Source organism: Etheostoma spectabile, unplaced genomic scaffold, assembly GCF_008692095.1.
Source record: "Etheostoma spectabile isolate EspeVRDwgs_2016 unplaced genomic scaffold, UIUC_Espe_1.0 scaffold00018635, whole genome shotgun sequence".
Lineage (NCBI taxonomy): Eukaryota > Metazoa > Chordata > Actinopteri > Perciformes > Percidae > Etheostoma > Etheostoma spectabile.
The window spans coordinates 44,247-60,668 of record NW_022604368.1 but is presented as its reverse complement, the minus strand read 5'-3'; the positions used below and the strand labels follow the sequence as shown (position 1 = coordinate 60,668).

Genomic DNA, 16,422 nt, shown 5'->3' with positions numbered 1-16,422 from the left:
GCGCCTACAAGCTGAGGAGACAGGCTTAATTGCGGGTGGTGGAACATGTCTATGTCTGTGGATCCTCATGGAGGCAGCTTGATTGATTGTTATGCTCCCTTATTTGTGCAGTATTACCAAGATCTAATTTTTTATCAAACCGGGTTGGGTAAGTAACCTTTCTGGTTACTTTTTGACAAACAAAGCAAGTAAGGTTACTCAAAGAAAGTTACTGGCTGGGAATCAAAGCCATATCAACTGCTTGGAAGGAAGCTATGCTCACAACTATATCACCATTGCTGGACAATATAACATTCACTGCAAATCTAACAACACATCTGGTTATTGAGACTCAAACATAAATGCTCAGAGAAGCATCGGTGGCTTCCAGTGCCTATGAGGTATTACAAGATTGTCCACGAAGGAACATCTGCCATTTGTTATAAAGGGATGTGTGACCACCATTAAATTATGTGTTGTTTGCGTTGTGTGAAGGTACGGCGCAACCGCAGGGGAACGTTACAGTTGGTTGGTTCTCTTAACGTTTAGGGAACGTTATAACCAGGAGGGAACGTTCCCTAAACGTTAGTTTTTGGTTTGGTTCGAACTAACCTTTAGAGAACCAAATACTAACGTTCCCTAACGTTCTCTAAACGTTCCGTGTTAGTGGGGTACTTATCGCTGTCAAAAGGTATGGTGTTATGTTTGACAATGATACTCAATACAGGAAACATGACAATGCATAACATTTTTTTTTATTCTTCAAGTTTGTCTTTTTGTCGTTAATGGCCACAAGTGAACAGTTCCTTTCTGCCTTTGACCGACATATTTCGGCTTTTTTTTCCAGCCCCTGAACATGACCAGCAGAGCAGAGTGGCGCAGCGGGAGCGTGCTGGGCCCATAACCCAGAGGTCGATGGATCGAAACCATCCTCTGCTAATTGCCATGCTTCATATCAGCACTAAATATGTTTCCAGTCTGTTGATATTTAACAAAGCATCTGTTGCTGCTAGTGTCTGAAGTGAAATGTCTCTGCCGGCTGAAGAGTAAACTTAATAGTTTGTAAAGTTCATTTCATCCATAAAAGTAGAAACTACAGTGCTCATACCTGCTGTAACACCCATTAAAACTGGCGCATAAAACAATATATACATTACAATACAGTTAATAAATACTGTAAATAGAAACATGTACGTTTAAAGTGCTTGTTGTGCTGTCTACCAGTCAGATTACCACAGGAGGTAATATTGTTTGCAGCTCTTTTAAAGACTCTACCATAATACCTGCTGGAGATGCCAGGTCCTCATACATGTAAAGCATGAGCTCTACCACTGAGCTACATCCCCTGAAGATTTTCAGAGTTTTTTTACTTTTTTCTGAGATAGACTTAGACTTATCTTTATTAATCCTTTTGGGAAGACTCCCGCAATAAAAGAAGAAACCTGGGTAAAACGTGTAATGTTAATGTATATAGGGCTTCAAATCTGTAAATACAACTGCGGTGGCTGGAAATCAAACCTGGGCAAAATGCTTGCACTGCCATGACATAATTCATAGTCAAAAAGTAACATATCTGTTGCCTTTCTGCTGGACAATACAACGTTTACTGCAAATCTTGTAACACAGACTGAAAATAAATGCTAAGAAATACATTGCTGGAGACGGGTGGCTTCCAGTACCTATGAGATAACACAATAATGTTATTGAAGGAACATCTGCAGTTTGGTATATGAGTTATTGATGAATCAATGGTTTGCTACCACCCTTAAAGAGTGCCTTTTGTTGTCTCAGTCCCAGAAATAACTACAGAGTCAGTGTTCAACCACCTGTCATTTTCTTTTCACCATCAGTTGTGTTTTTTTGTTTTTTAACACACCTGCCCCACATGAGAGTTGAACTCACAACCCTCAGCTTATGAGACTGACGCACTGCCTACTGTGCCAACAAAGCTATGAAAGCATCAACAATGGTTAGGAAAATTTCTGAAAATACTAACAATTTGGTCTTTAATGCTTTGTCGTGACCCCATGAAAAGGCCAGGACAAAAGACCGTGTGCAAAGGTTGAAGGAAATGCGAGAATATGACCACAACAAAAGAAATGATAAATCAATGATGGTGGTAGTCAGTTTAGTCAGTGGTGAATGTGTATGTATGGATGAGTGTGAGGTATGGTGTCAGTGATTTATGCTGGACAGTGTAAAACTAACAAAGATGAGGGGGAGAGGTGCTGGACTGAGAGACCTCTAGGGCAATCACAGATGCACAACCAATAATAAAACACTACTGAGTGAATGCGTTCCCTCAAATGAAGACCATTGTTCAGAAAGCTTAATGAAGCTTCATTTGACCATAACTATTAACCACCTGAACCTGGTAAAAGGTATGAGGTACTCATGCATAGCTAGCCAGTGATTTACCTACTGTAAACTGTGTCTCCCCCACCTCTTTTTTTTTATTCTTGTTACGTCTCGCCAAGAAATATTATGCTTTTGGGTCATCCGTCCATCTCTACATCCAAAATTCTATTTTGATCCCCGAAGGGAAAATCTGGAAAAGAGTGATCCTTCGAGCCAGATTTGAACCAGCGATCTAAGGATTTCAGCTTTATGCATCTACAGTCCTCTGCTCTACCAACTGAGCTATCGAAGGGAGATAATATGTATACTTGCACATCCCATTCTTGTGAAAGTGATAACACAGGACCCCCTGGAGGGAATTTCTTCAGATTTTGCAAACACTATCACATGAACTCGCAGATCAATTGACGAGTATCCCACCCAGAAAAGAGATTTTAGACCTGGAATGAGCCTGGAACGTTCATTCAGATGATGAGGGAAAAAGCAAGTCAAGAACAGGTTTTAAAGGACTTGCCACAGACAGTGAACACAGCAGTAGATATGTCTACTGTGTACAAACACATGGTAACTTTACATGTGTTGACAAAGAAGATGCTCACAAATCTCTGTACTTGCCATTAAGTTCCTTGCTCATATTCATGTCCTCTTAAATACAAAGAATTGCTAAATTCTTTATTCCCAATATCATGTCTCAGACATTTGTTCCAGATTAAAACATTAGCTGTCAGAAGTGGGATTTGAGACCACGCCTCCATTGGAGACTGCGACCTGAACGCAGCGGCTTGGACCGCTCGGCCATCCTGACTGATACAACAGACATCCAGTAGGACCTGTCTCAAAAATTATAATAACGTAAATTAAACATGTCATGATCTAGTAGGTTCTCAGTCATCCATGTCATAGTTAACAAGGGAAGGTTTCTCAACTGTCAGCCCAAATATATGGGTGTTCATGGAGACATGGAAGAAAGTCACCAGGGTGGCAATGTACTTGACAATGGCAATACATTGCGCGGGATGTGAAGGCAATGTGCAATACAGGCCAAATCCTATGGTGGGAATCAAGATCCACCAATGTCTCTGTCCACAATGTCCACCTGAATCCAGAAATGTCCCTGCCACATGGGAAATAGACTGACAATTGGGTCAACATTGTGCAATTATCTTCAAAATTTCCAACTGAGTCCACAGATATACCTGCCAGGTGGGAAATAAACTGATAACTGTCTTCATGGTCTAAACGTGTCAAATATTGCCGTACAATGTCCACATTGAGTCCAGATGTGTCCGTTTTGGTTCCTGATCAATGCTTTATCCCAAAAGTGCACAACTAGGCCAAGGGCAACTGGACTTGGTAAAAGGTCCTCTGCAGAAGTTTTGTCTCTCATCCAAGAGACTTCTTTAGTTGTTTTTTACACAGAAAGGGTTGGACACAGTGCCCACTCCCCCACCCATATCTGACAGTTGAAAGCTGTGGGGAAAGAGGGGTTCCAAAGCTAATAGACCATTCAACAAGCAGTTCTGGATGCACTATACTGGCCCATTCAGGATGAACACTGTATACTCTGACTGCAGCAACACAAGTTCAAAGTTCAATGATAGCTTATTTTTATGGTGATTATGAGACTGAATACAAAGTCTGTATCCCCCATGCAACTCAAAGCCTATCACTTCCAGTCAATACTGTCAAGTTTGGAGCTCCTTCTGATTACATTAACAACCAGGTGACTCCTCAACATGCCCCCACCAACATAAGCTTACTTTAAACTAGATGTGGAAAGTTGAAAGGTTGATCTTTTTCACCTGTGCTGTGGCTTAAAACCAGGTTCCACCGAGATTTGAACTCAGATCACTGGATTCAGAGTCCAGAGTGCAAACCGTTACACCATGGAACCTTTATAAGAGTTTGCTAGGCAGTTTCTTTCATTATATTCACATGTGTGATATTAAAGGCACACAACAATCACAACAATTAAAATATCACGCCCCAATATATTCTCGGTTTTGAGGCCTCGCCCCTACTATTTACGACATGGCCAGACGTAATCCGGCTAAGAAGCAGGACTTTTCAGAGGTGGAGATTGAAACCCGGACATCTCAGTTTAATTTGCAGTAAAGTATACACTTAAATGTACCCATATTTAAATAAACACACGGTAACAAAGTTTATGCAGTGTTTTTTTATTTTACTCGTGTTTTTTTCGTGAGTCAGTGTAAATATTAGCGCAAATCAGTATTGCACTGCTTTTCAGGTTGTTGTGGCCGAGTGGTTAAGGCGATGGACTTGAAATCCATTGGGGTCTCCCCCTCGTAGGTTCGAATCCTGCCAACAACGAGAGGTGCTCTTTAATTGTGGTCACACATCTCATTATGGCAGATGTGCCTTCATGGACAATATAATATCAAATAGTTACTGGAAGCCACTGATGCATCTCTACTTTCTACTCCTTACATTTTTACAAAATTGGCTTGTTACTTTAGTTTTGTACTAAAGGTTGTCTATCAGGTGTAATTGTGAGTCCATGTCGGAGAATAGCGCGGACACCCGCCTCACGCCGCGAGCAGGCGCGCACGGCACACGGAGACAAAAGTGAAAAAAAAAGAAAAAGAAAAAGAGACTAGCTGTCTGGAGGATAACCAGCTGAGATTGTGTGCGTCTTTGAGAACTGTAAGTCATATAACTGATGATGTCAGTTCATTTAAGCCTGTTGTTGTATTGGTCTGTAGTTCTGGTACATTTAAAAGTTAGCTTGTCTGTGTTCTTCTCCTGTTACCTAGGTTACACCTGGCTGATGATTCGATATAATGGCGATTGTTGAACATCCTTGCTCATTATGATAATGTAATTAATAGTGGGTTCATTGTTATTATTTACTAGCATATATGATTCCTTGTTATTTATTTATTTTCTTACCACACACACAGCCATAGCAGAGCTACCCCCCCCCCCCATGTTTATCCTGATGCTTGATTGTAATAAAGCATCAACAGAGAGAAGTTGTATCCGTCTGTGTTTTAACAGACACACCTGGGGCCAAATTGGAAACCAGAATCAGCTTTAAATCCAGTCCTAATCTAGTCCTCAATAAATTTTAAATAATTTCACTGGAGTTAGTTATTATTTTTGCATCATCAATACCAACATGAATCTAATTGAATGGCAATATTCACGGAATTCTCACAAAATCACAACTGAATTCATATCTTGATACTTGCGTGAGAATCTTATTAACCTGGAGTCCCAGTCTCTGTCACAATAAATAGGCTATATGTTTATATATGTTTTAGGCCTATTGGCAGACAGCCATTTTAAAATGTAGGCAATGGCATATAAAGAATAAAGAGTCTTTTCTCCATGTCCACTGTAGTTTCTCAGCGTGCTCTCTAGTAACATCTGTCTGGTCCAGGTAGCTTTGTCATTGATAAGGCTACTTTTACTTTTATATTTTAAGTAAATTGCTAAGTCTGTACTTTGGTACTTTTACTTTTATATTTTAAGTATATTGCTAAGCCTTTACTTTGTTACTTTTTTACTTGAGCTAAGAAGTTAAATCAGTACTTATACTTTTACCAGAGTATTTATTAACACAATTCTCTCTACTTCTACTTGAGCAGGGGAAGTGAGTACTTTTAGCATCTCTGGATGTTAACACGTAACTTCATCCGTCTTTGCTGTTGCATTGCAATAACAAATAACTATGTTTGTGTAAAGTAATCGACAGGCTTTATGTCCGTGTTGAGTAGGGAGGGAAATGTAATGCATACTCCTACGTTTTATCTTCTTCTAATATTTATCATGGAGGAGGAAGTGATATAGCGCCCTATTAAACAAAAAGTGAGAAAAACAGCAGTGAGAGAAACAAATCAAGGGACTGAAGAGCAGGAAGAGGGAGAGCCAGAGGAGTTTGGGGAGTTTGGAGAGAGGGCGTGTGATGAAAAGGAGGGCTCTGACACAGAGAGGGATATTCCAGAGGGTGAGGAAGATGAAGAAGAGGGTGAGGAGGAGGAAGAAGAGAGTGAGGAGAAAGAAAACATAAATGGGACAGAGGGAGGAACAGCCAGAGGGACAGCAAGTGGATCCATGTGGATCAAGTACTGCACCATCAGGTTTGTGATGAAGAAGGTTCTTACTATTTTCAAAGCAGTGCAATTACAATTTCATTGTAGGTCTGCTGTGTGTCCTTAAAATGGGGCTTTCTGCTGTAAAATTCTTTTTTTTGTGTCAGTATGGCTCTGTTTCTTTTTTTTCTTGGCCTACATTTTGAAATGCATGCAGGTACACATGCATACAGTGGTACTATAACAGATTGCCACCCTGGTGACTTTCTTCCATGTCTCCATGAACGCCCATATATTTGGGCTGACAGTTGAGAAACCTTCCCTTGTTAACTATGACATGGATGACTGAGAACCTACTATATCATGACATGTTTAATTTACTATATTATAATTTTTGAGACAGGTCCTACAAAGTATTTGTTGGATCAGTCAGGTTGGCCGAGCGGTCCAAGGCGCTGCGTTCAGGTCGCAGTCTCCACTGGAGGCGTGGGTTCAAATCCCACTTCTGACATCTACTGTTTTTCTGAGACATGATATTGGGAATAAAGCAGTTCTATGTATTTAAGAGGACATGAATGTGCGCAAGAAGCTCAATGGCCACTACAGGGTTTTGTGGGCATCTTTATTGTCAACAGATGTAAAGTTACCATGTGTTTGTACACAGTAGACATATCTACTGCTGTCTTCACTGTCTGTGGCAAGTCCTTTAAAACCTGTTCTTGACTTGCTTTTTCCCACATCCTCTGAACGCTTAGCTAACTAACTGACTTAAATTGGCCAATAATTGTTGTGATTGTTGTGTGCCTTTAATATCACACATGTGGATATTATGAAAGAAACTGCCTAGCAAACCCTTGCAACACTTTGAAAGGTTCCATGGTGTAATGGTTAGCACTCTGCACTGTAAATCAAGCGATTTAAGTTCAAATCTCAATAGAACCTGTTTTTATGCCACAGTATAGGTGAAAAAGATCAACCTTTCAACTTTTCACATCTAGTTTAAAGTAAGCTAACAGGTTTAATGTCCTTGGTCATTTAGACTGTAAACAGTATGTTGGTGGGGGCATGTTGAGGAGTCACCTGGTTGTTAATGTAATCGGAAGGAGCTCCAAATTTGACAGTATTGACTGGAAGTGATAAGCTTTGAGTAACATGGGGGATACACACTTTGCATTCAGTCTCGTAATCACCACAAAAATTAGGGATCACTGAAATTTGAACTTGTGTTGCTGCAGTCAGAGTATACGGTGCTCATCCTGAATGGGTCAGTATAGTTCATCAGAATTGCTTGTTGAATGGTCTATTAGCTTTGGAACCCCCCTTTCCCCACAGCTTTCAATTGTCAGATATGGGTGGGGGAGTGGACTCTGTGTCCAACCCTTTCTGTGTAAAAAAAAACAACTAAAGAAGTCTCTTGGATGAGATTCAAAACTTAGATTAATGCATATACACATCTACTTTCTTTTATATTACTGTATATACACATCAACTTTCTATTTGATTCATCATCACAATTCATCATGACATCAACTTTCTTTTTAATAAATGCATAAACACATCAACTTTCTTTTTCATTAAAAGGACATAACAGCTGCTACTTAGCAGTTCCCAGTAAATTACTACTTCCCAGTCCCAACCCTCGCGGTAATTCTCACTTGGTGTGCCGCTTTCCAAATCCAAGGCCTCACCTATTCCCCCATTGTCACAGGGCCAATATTTTGTCCTTGCTGTTTTTCTGCCAATCAAAAGTGCAAATCTTGCTACACTTTTGTATGGCTTTATCTTGTCAAGTATTATAACAACGTTTTGATACCAGGAACCCAACGAGGTTTCACAGATCATTCAGTTTTTGCAACAACTTCTGGCGGTAAAATCTGCCAGCCATGTCTCTTCAGGTCCGTTGACAGTTTGGGCAACGGGCAGCTCCACGTGCATCGTTAATTATTTTACAATTCAGTATGCCAAATTTAAAGTGCTTCCCTCTAGACCAGTGATTTTCAACCTTTTTTGAGCCACGGCACATTTTTTACACTTACAAAATTCTGGGGCATACCACCAACCAAAATGACACTCTAACACAATACATACAATACATATAGTTAATAATATAGTTTCTAAATGTATTTATACTCACTTAGTGTGAAACCTGGGCCTGTTTCGATGAACACAAAATGGATATCCTGGTAAGAATGGTAGAAAGACACACACAAAGCTCTTCCTCAACACCTCTCAGTCTCTCTCTGTTTTTCGTTTTTATCGCAGTCAAGCTTGAGAAGCTCAGCTCACATAGATATGTGGTTGAAAACGGGAGCAATGTCAAAATAGCTTAGTTGGCCAGAATGGGGAACTCCTTGGCAACAGATAACCAAAAACTGTCCAAAGGAAGATCAGCAAAGTTTAGCTTTAAACCACGATCTTGTTTCAGTTCAATGAGTTCCTCTTGCTCCTTTAAAGTCATGTCCTCTCTAAAACACATCTCATATGTCTTGGGAGTCACACTGTGAAGAAATAATCATCATAACTTATACAGATGATGAAATACATACACTTTTTCAAAGAAAGTCCAGACGCTTTTGCCCTCATGACATTTACTTATAATAATGACATATGTATTGATATTACACCCACAGCAACGCTACACAAACATTTGTGTGTCTAAAACAGTTCTCCTATATGCGAAAATAAACATAATAAGGCAAGGCAAGGCAAGGCAGCTTTATTTGTATAGCACATTTCAGCAACAAGGCAATTCAAAGTGCTTTACACAAAATCAGTTAAACAGATAAAACACAAGTAAAAACAGTTAAAAATCACAAGCATTAAAAACCGGTAAAACACATGAATAGACAGTTAAAAACAAAGAGAAACATAAAACACAAGAATAAAATTTACAGTGCAGCATAAGAAATTTAAAGAAATGATTAGTCATTTAAAGAAAGGCAGCATCAAATAGAAAGGTCTTCAGCCTTGATTTAAAAGAACTGAGAGTAGCAGCGGATCTACAGGTTTCTGGGAGTTTATTCCAGATATGAGGAGCATAGAAACTGAAAGCTGCTTCACCCTGTTTAGTTCTGACTCTGGGGACAGAAAGCAGACCTGTCCCAGATGACCTGAGAGGTCTGGGTGGTTCATAGTGTAGTAGCAGATCAGCAATATATTTTGGACCTAAACCGTTAAGTGATTTATAAACTAGCAAGAGTACTTATAAACATTATAACTCATACAAAGCACATACTATTTACATTTATTCAAATAAGGCCCAAATACATCCCAAATCTCAAACCAGTGGGGCCATTTTCCTCTATAAAACGGTATGTATCTATCTTGTTCGGCTATACCATCTTTGATTGCATACTAGACTAGTGTGACCATAGTGTGACTGGGAAGATTGACCTATTTAGGACTCCATACTCTTTGGGTGACGTTGTCTCCCATATATGGGCATATTACTTCCTTTTCTTCCGTAAACAGAGGGCAGAACGGAGCCGGGAGCTAGTGGCATAAATAAGCAAAAACGCGATGAATTATGGACATAAAGTGGTTTGGATTTAATGCTCAACGACCCCGAAAAAGGCTGGAAGTTCCAAGCTGGATAGAAAATCACCTGTAGAGGTTAGAAAGACCCGGAAGAGACCTCTGTAACAGCTAACTTGTTAGCTTTTAGCTGCAACTTTTGGTAAGTTTCTATCTTTTATGGTTATTAAATGATTAAGCTATGAATCAGAGGTGCTGTTTTTGCTTGTAGGCGAGTCTCTCGGGTTCAGAGGGTTGGCCATTTAGACTGTAAACAGTATGTTGGTCACCTGGTTGTTAATGTAATAGGAAGGAGCTCGAAATTTGACAGTATTGACTGGAAGTGATAGGCTTTGAGTTACATGGGGGATACACACTTTGCATTCAGTCTTGTAATCACCACACAAATTAGGGATCACTGAAATTTGAACTTGTGTTTTCGAGGACAATTTTACTTTGCCATCTTTTGACACAAATGTTTCCTCATCCTCCTCTTTCCCCTCTTCTTCACTACCCTCTACTTCTTCTTTTTGTTCTTCTTCTTCGTCGTCTTCTCCTACTTGTACTTCTTTGTCTTCGTCTTCTTCTTCTTCTTCTTCGTCCCTTGCATGTCCACCCTCTTCTTCTTCTTCTTCTTCTTCTACTTCTTCTTCTTCTTGTCCTTCTTCGTCTTGAACTTAAACATCCACTTGGCCTTGGCCATCATCTTTGTCGTCGTCGTCGTATGACGACAACAAGAAGACAAATGTGTCTAAAGTGTATATTGTGTGTGTGTGTGTGTGTGTGTGTGTGTAATAAAAATAATTAGTAGGCTAATGTCAAGCCTTTAGTTTTCTTTTTTTAACCTCCCTTTCCACTCGCCTTTGCCTTTCCTGTTTTTACTACAACTACAAGCCACTGGCCAGAATCTCAGGGACTCAAAGGCAGGACGATGGGAGGGTAGCAGAACTAATACGACCGATTGAGTGTACCACGGGTCCCTGGGACCCGAAGGACAATGTCAAGGGTCCCCGTGTCCTGAAGGACAATGCCACGGGTCCTTGGGATCCGCAAGGCCAATGCCACGGGTCCTATGGACCCAAAGGACAATGTCATGGGTCCCGGGGACCCAAAGGACCACGTCAAGGGTCCTTGGGACACAAAGGACAATGCTACGGCTCCCTGGAACCCAAAGTACAACGCCACGGGTCCCGGGGACTCGGAGGACAACACTATGGGTAAAACTGCACGGGTCCCCAGGACCCGAAGGACAACAAAAGGGTTAAGAAGCGCCTGGCTAGCTCAGTCGGTAGAGCATGAGACTCTTAATTTCAGGGTCGTGGGTTCGAGCCCCACGTTGGGCGGTGGTGTTTTAAGGAGTGGGAATCCCTGAGTTCTGTACCGTATCAGGTGGCTGTATTGGGGAAGATCGTCTGTCAATCGCAAGATTAGCAGTTCCATCCCAGTGTAAAAATCCCTGTAATTTACCAGACTAAAATGTGCCTGCATTCTACGATCATGGCCTGTGCTGACCTCCTGTTCCTCAGATCAAACTATAGTCTGGTGATAATGCATGTTCAAATTCTAAAACTTCAACCTATTGTTCTAGAAGTGCAGCTTAACATTCTAGAACTGCAGCTTAAAAGAAAGATGATGTGTATTTTCATTAATTCAAAATAAAGTTGATGTGTATATGCATTAATCCAAAATAAAGTTGATGTGTATATGCATTAATCCAAAATAAAGTTAATCAAAAAGAAAGTTGATGTGTATATGCATTAGTAAGTAGACCTTGTGGCGTGTATGTGTGTGTCTGTGTGTGTTGTGGGGCTGCTAAATGTCAAGGGCTGGGAGGAGATGGATGCAGAACAAAGTGGTAGTACACTGTGTGTGTGAGTGAGAGAGAGAGACAAATATAAAAAGCTTCAAGTAGACTCTAATAATATAATCATATTGTTTCTTCCACTTATTAAAATATCTGACTTTATTGCCACTATCTGTTTCTGCTTCTTTTTGATTTTGATTTGAGCACTAAGCACCTCTCTCCTCCTTCTCTCCATCTGCATGCAATCTCATCCCATTAATGCATGTTACTAACTCAACTTCTTCCCTTTCCTGGAGTCTTGTGCTCTCTCAACCCCGTAGTCTTGAGACCGGGGTCCGGTTCTTGGCCAATGCAGTTTTCCTTTACATCTTTTCGTAATTAGCTTTTTTTGCTGACATTTGTGAAAACATAATGTGGCCATGCGGACTGATTGTTTTCACTGGTGCAATTTTGACCCAATCAAGCATTGGTGGTTCAGTGGTAGAATTCTTGTCTGCCGCGTGGGTGACCTGGGTCCGATTCCCAGCCAATGAACTTTTCCTTCACTACTATTTGGAATTAACCCCTGCACAAAAGGGGCATGTTTGTGTGAAGGCAAACAACTTATTTCTGGTCGACTAGATTTCAGTCATGCATGTTAGCTCCATTTTGTTTGTTGGTGCACTAGGCACCCCAAGAGACTGGGATCCGGGGTTGCTTGAAGACGGCTAAAATTACCTTTTTGCTGACACTTGTGAAAACATAATGTTGCCATGCAGACTGATTTTTTTCAGCGGTGCAGTTTAATGTGCGTCAAGCATTGGTGATTCAGTGGTAGAATTCTCGTCTGCCACGCGGGAGACCTGGGTCTGATTCCCGGCCAATGCAGGTTTCCTTTAGTACTATTCTGAATTAGCCCTTGCACTTAAGGGGAATGTTTGTGTGAAGGCAAACAGCAAATTTCTGGTGATGTTAACTTCTAGATTTCAGTCATGCATGTTAGCTCCGTTTTGGTTGTTGGTGCAATAGGCAGCCCAAGAGACTGTCATCCGTGTTTGATGGAAGATGGATTAAATTACCTTTATGCTGACAATTGTGAAACCGTACTGTGGCCATGCAGACTGACTTTTTTCAGTGGGGGAATGTATACCGCGTCAAGCATTGGTGGTTCAGTGGTAGAATTCTTGCCTGCCACGTGGGAGACCTGGGTCCGATTCCCGGCTAATGCAGCTTTCCTTTACTACTATTCGGAATTAGCCCCTTCACAAAAGGGGAATGTTTGTGTGAAGGCAAACAGCTCATTTCTGGTGATATTAACTTCTAGATTTCATTCATGCATGTTAGCTCCATTTTGATTGTTGGTGCACTAGGCGCCCAAGAGTCTGTGATCCGTGTTTGATGGAAGATGGATAAAATTACCTTTTTGCTGACACTTGTGAAAACATAATGTGGCCATGCAGACTGATTTTTTTCAGAGGTGCAATTCAAAGCATGTCAAATGTTGGAGGTTCAGTTGTAGAATTCTCACCTGCCACGCGGGAGACAGGACAAAATTCCCGGCCAATGCAGGGGCCTGTTGCACAAAAGCAGAATAAAGATATACAGGATAAGTGAAAAAGCGCAGCTTGACTTAGTGTGATCTGCTCATCGCGGCTTAATCGGTTGCACGTTTGCCGAGCCAGGATGAACAGGTGAAGCTATGTCAATCCAGGTGTAGATAGCTGGGATGAGTGCACGTTCACGGCTTTCTCAAATAGACCATGGGATCGATCACAGATTTACCGATGAAGAATTGAGAAGACGCATGCGCCATATGTTTCACCCAATGAGCAGCAGCTTCTAATGGAAAGTAACGAGGAGGGGAAGAATATATAATATGCAAAAAGGGAAATACGGCTCAAACGGAGAGAAAAAGCCCAACATAGTGGACCCGATTGAATGTGTATGGTTGTAAAAATATCTTCTTAGCCTATAGTCACTCCACATTTTTACAAAGTTGTAGGCTACACTGTGTTTTAATAGCTTACCATGTAAAGCACTATATAAATAAAATGGATTATTATTTAGCCTTTGCCTTAAAAGTGAGCAGAGGGAATTAATGTTCCTTGGGAAATGGACCCTAGGGACTCTAGGCTTAATTTCAAACCCTTATTCACAACATGAGAACATGTTTTACAACCATATGCACAAATCTCTATAAGCTGTGTCTAATACTAAATATCTTTATACAATTAATGTTCATACCGAACAATCAGAATGGGCCAAAAACTAGAAAAAGAAGTAAGTGACTTCAATATGTGCTGTGTGCATATATGTAAAACAATGTGTATGTTTTTTTTTTCTTCTTCTGACAAGTCACAGCATTAAAATAAAAAGATTAAGAAGCATTGTGGTGTTCCCGGTGTGATGAATGTAAACTACACTATATACAGTACGTATATAGGCCACGTCATTGGTCCAGGGATGTGAGACTAATTGAGAAGGTTATGAAACCAATGTAAGCTATAATAAAACATTAGGCCTACATATTACGGAGTAACACAAACTGTCCTTTATTAGAGAAGGACAAGCAACAAAATGAAATCATGAATGTATTGGTCTCTGACCAGTCTGCCATTAATATCATCTTGGAATATCGCTACATTAATATCGTCACACTTAATCTCCGGAGCGCGTCCTGTATAAACCTGAAGCTGAGACCACGGACGCTGCGCTGCTCATCTCTACTTTTACAGAGAGAGTGGACACTGACACAACTCGCAAGTCTGCTGGCAGGCAATAGCCACCGGCCACCGGCCACCGGGCACCAGGCACCGGGCAGCAGCCACCGGGCAGCGGGCAGCAGCCACCGGGCAGCGGGCAGCGGCGGCCACCGGCCACCGGGCAGCGGCCGCACGCCAGGCAGCCTCGACATAGTACCGTCCCACCGGGAAAAGTCCCACTCCGCATCAGGGTGCCAGTGCAACCATTCCTAACATCTAAACAGCTGTAGGGTTTAAATCAAACTCGCGAAAACAAAAGTGACAAGTAGGCTAATGCATGTTAATAAAAATAAAGCAGAGCACATGCAGAAGACAACGCAATAACTGTTAAACACGTTTATTTCGGATCAGAGCTGCAGCTGATTTGACACATGAGACTCCAGGATTAATCTTAGCCTGGTTGTTAGCCTGCTCTGGACCAGGCTAGCCGCAAAGAATAAATCTCCATGGTTACTTGGCTGGGCTTGATTCAATCTGGTTTCGTGCAACCGAGTCCAAGCTAAATTCATCCAGGATAACTTGAATATCCCGGCTTGATGCCTTATCCTAGTTTCGTGCAACAGGCCCCTGGTTGTTAATGTAATTGGAAGGAGCTCCAAATTTGACAGTATTGACTGGAAGTGATAGGCTTTGAGTTACATGGGGGATACACACTTTGCATTCAGTCTCGTAATCACCATAAAAATTAGGGATCACTGAAATTTGAATTTGTGTTTGCTGCAGTCAAAGTATACAGTGCTCATCCTGAATGGGCCAGGATAGTGCATCAGAATTGCTTGTTGAATGGTCTATTAACTTTGGAACCCCTCTTTCCCCACAGCTTTCAACTGTCAGACATGGGTGGGGGAGTGGGCACTGTGTCAAACCCTTTCTGTGTAAAAAACAACTAAAGAAGTCTCTTGGATAAGAGACAAAACTTCTGCGGAGGACCTTTTACCAAGTCCAATGTCCCTTGGCCCAGTTGTGCACTTTTGGGGTAATAGCATGGATCAAGAACCAAAACGGACACATCTGGACTCATTGTGGGAATTGTACGGCAATATATGACACATTTAGACCATGAAGACAGTTATCAGTTTATTTCCCATCTGGCAGGTTTATTTGTGGATTCAGTTGGACATTTTGAAGATAATTGCACAATGTTGACCCAATTGTCAGTCTATTTCCCATCTGGCAGGGACATTTCTGGATTCAGGTGGACATTGTGGACAGAAACATTGGTGGATCTTGATTCCCACCATAGGATTTGGTTTGTATTGCACATTCCCTTCACATCCCATGCAATTTATTGCCAATGTCAAGCACATTGCCACACTGGTGACTTTCTTCCATGTCTCCATGTCTCCATATATTTGGGCTGACAGTTGAGAAACCCTCCCTTGTTAACTATGACATGGATGACTGAGAACCTACTATATCATGACATGTTTCATTCACTATATTATAATTTTTGAGACAGGTCCTACTGAACATTTGTTGGATCAGTCAGGATGGCCGAGCGGTCCAAGGCGCTGCGTTCAGGTTGCAGTCTCCACTGGAGGCGTGAGTTCAAATCCCACTTCTGACAACTAGTGTTTTCATCTGGAACTAATGTCTGAGTTTGATATTTTTTTACACAGAAAGGTTTGGACACAGTGCATGTGTTGTCAACACATGTAAAGTTACTGACTGTGATTTAACTGAGGGATTCGGTGAAAGTTATCTTTTGTTTTGTAAAACTTTGGGTTGTGTACAAAACAGGAGAAAAGGGTTCTTTGTTGCATCCAGGTTGTTATAACAGATAAAAAGCGCAAATTGACATCATTCCATCCAGTACGGGCAAGATGGGGTTGACAGATAGATTTTAAAATCCACACAAATAAACAGTCAACATAGCTGTTTGCAGGATTTCCGTAAAATTTACGGAGATTAAACTGGGCCGTATAGTGGAGACAGGTCCTACTGATCAGCTGTTGGATCAGTCAGGATG

At 41.2% G+C, this 16,422-nt stretch overlaps 2 non-coding genes across 2 annotated transcripts; both read left to right on the top strand.

Annotated features, from left to right (window-relative positions):
- The first annotated feature begins 4,588 nt into the window (after positions 1-4,588).
- On the top strand, positions 4,589-4,671 carry trnas-uga (transfer RNA serine (anticodon UGA)). The gene has a single exon. It is a non-coding gene; the product is annotated as a tRNA-Ser (tRNA).
- A 6,507-nt stretch (positions 4,672-11,178) lies between these two features.
- Positions 11,179-11,251, top strand: trnak-cuu (transfer RNA lysine (anticodon CUU)). Its single transcript has one exon. It is a non-coding gene; the product is annotated as a tRNA-Lys (tRNA).
- Positions 11,252-16,422: the final 5,171 nt, after the last annotated feature.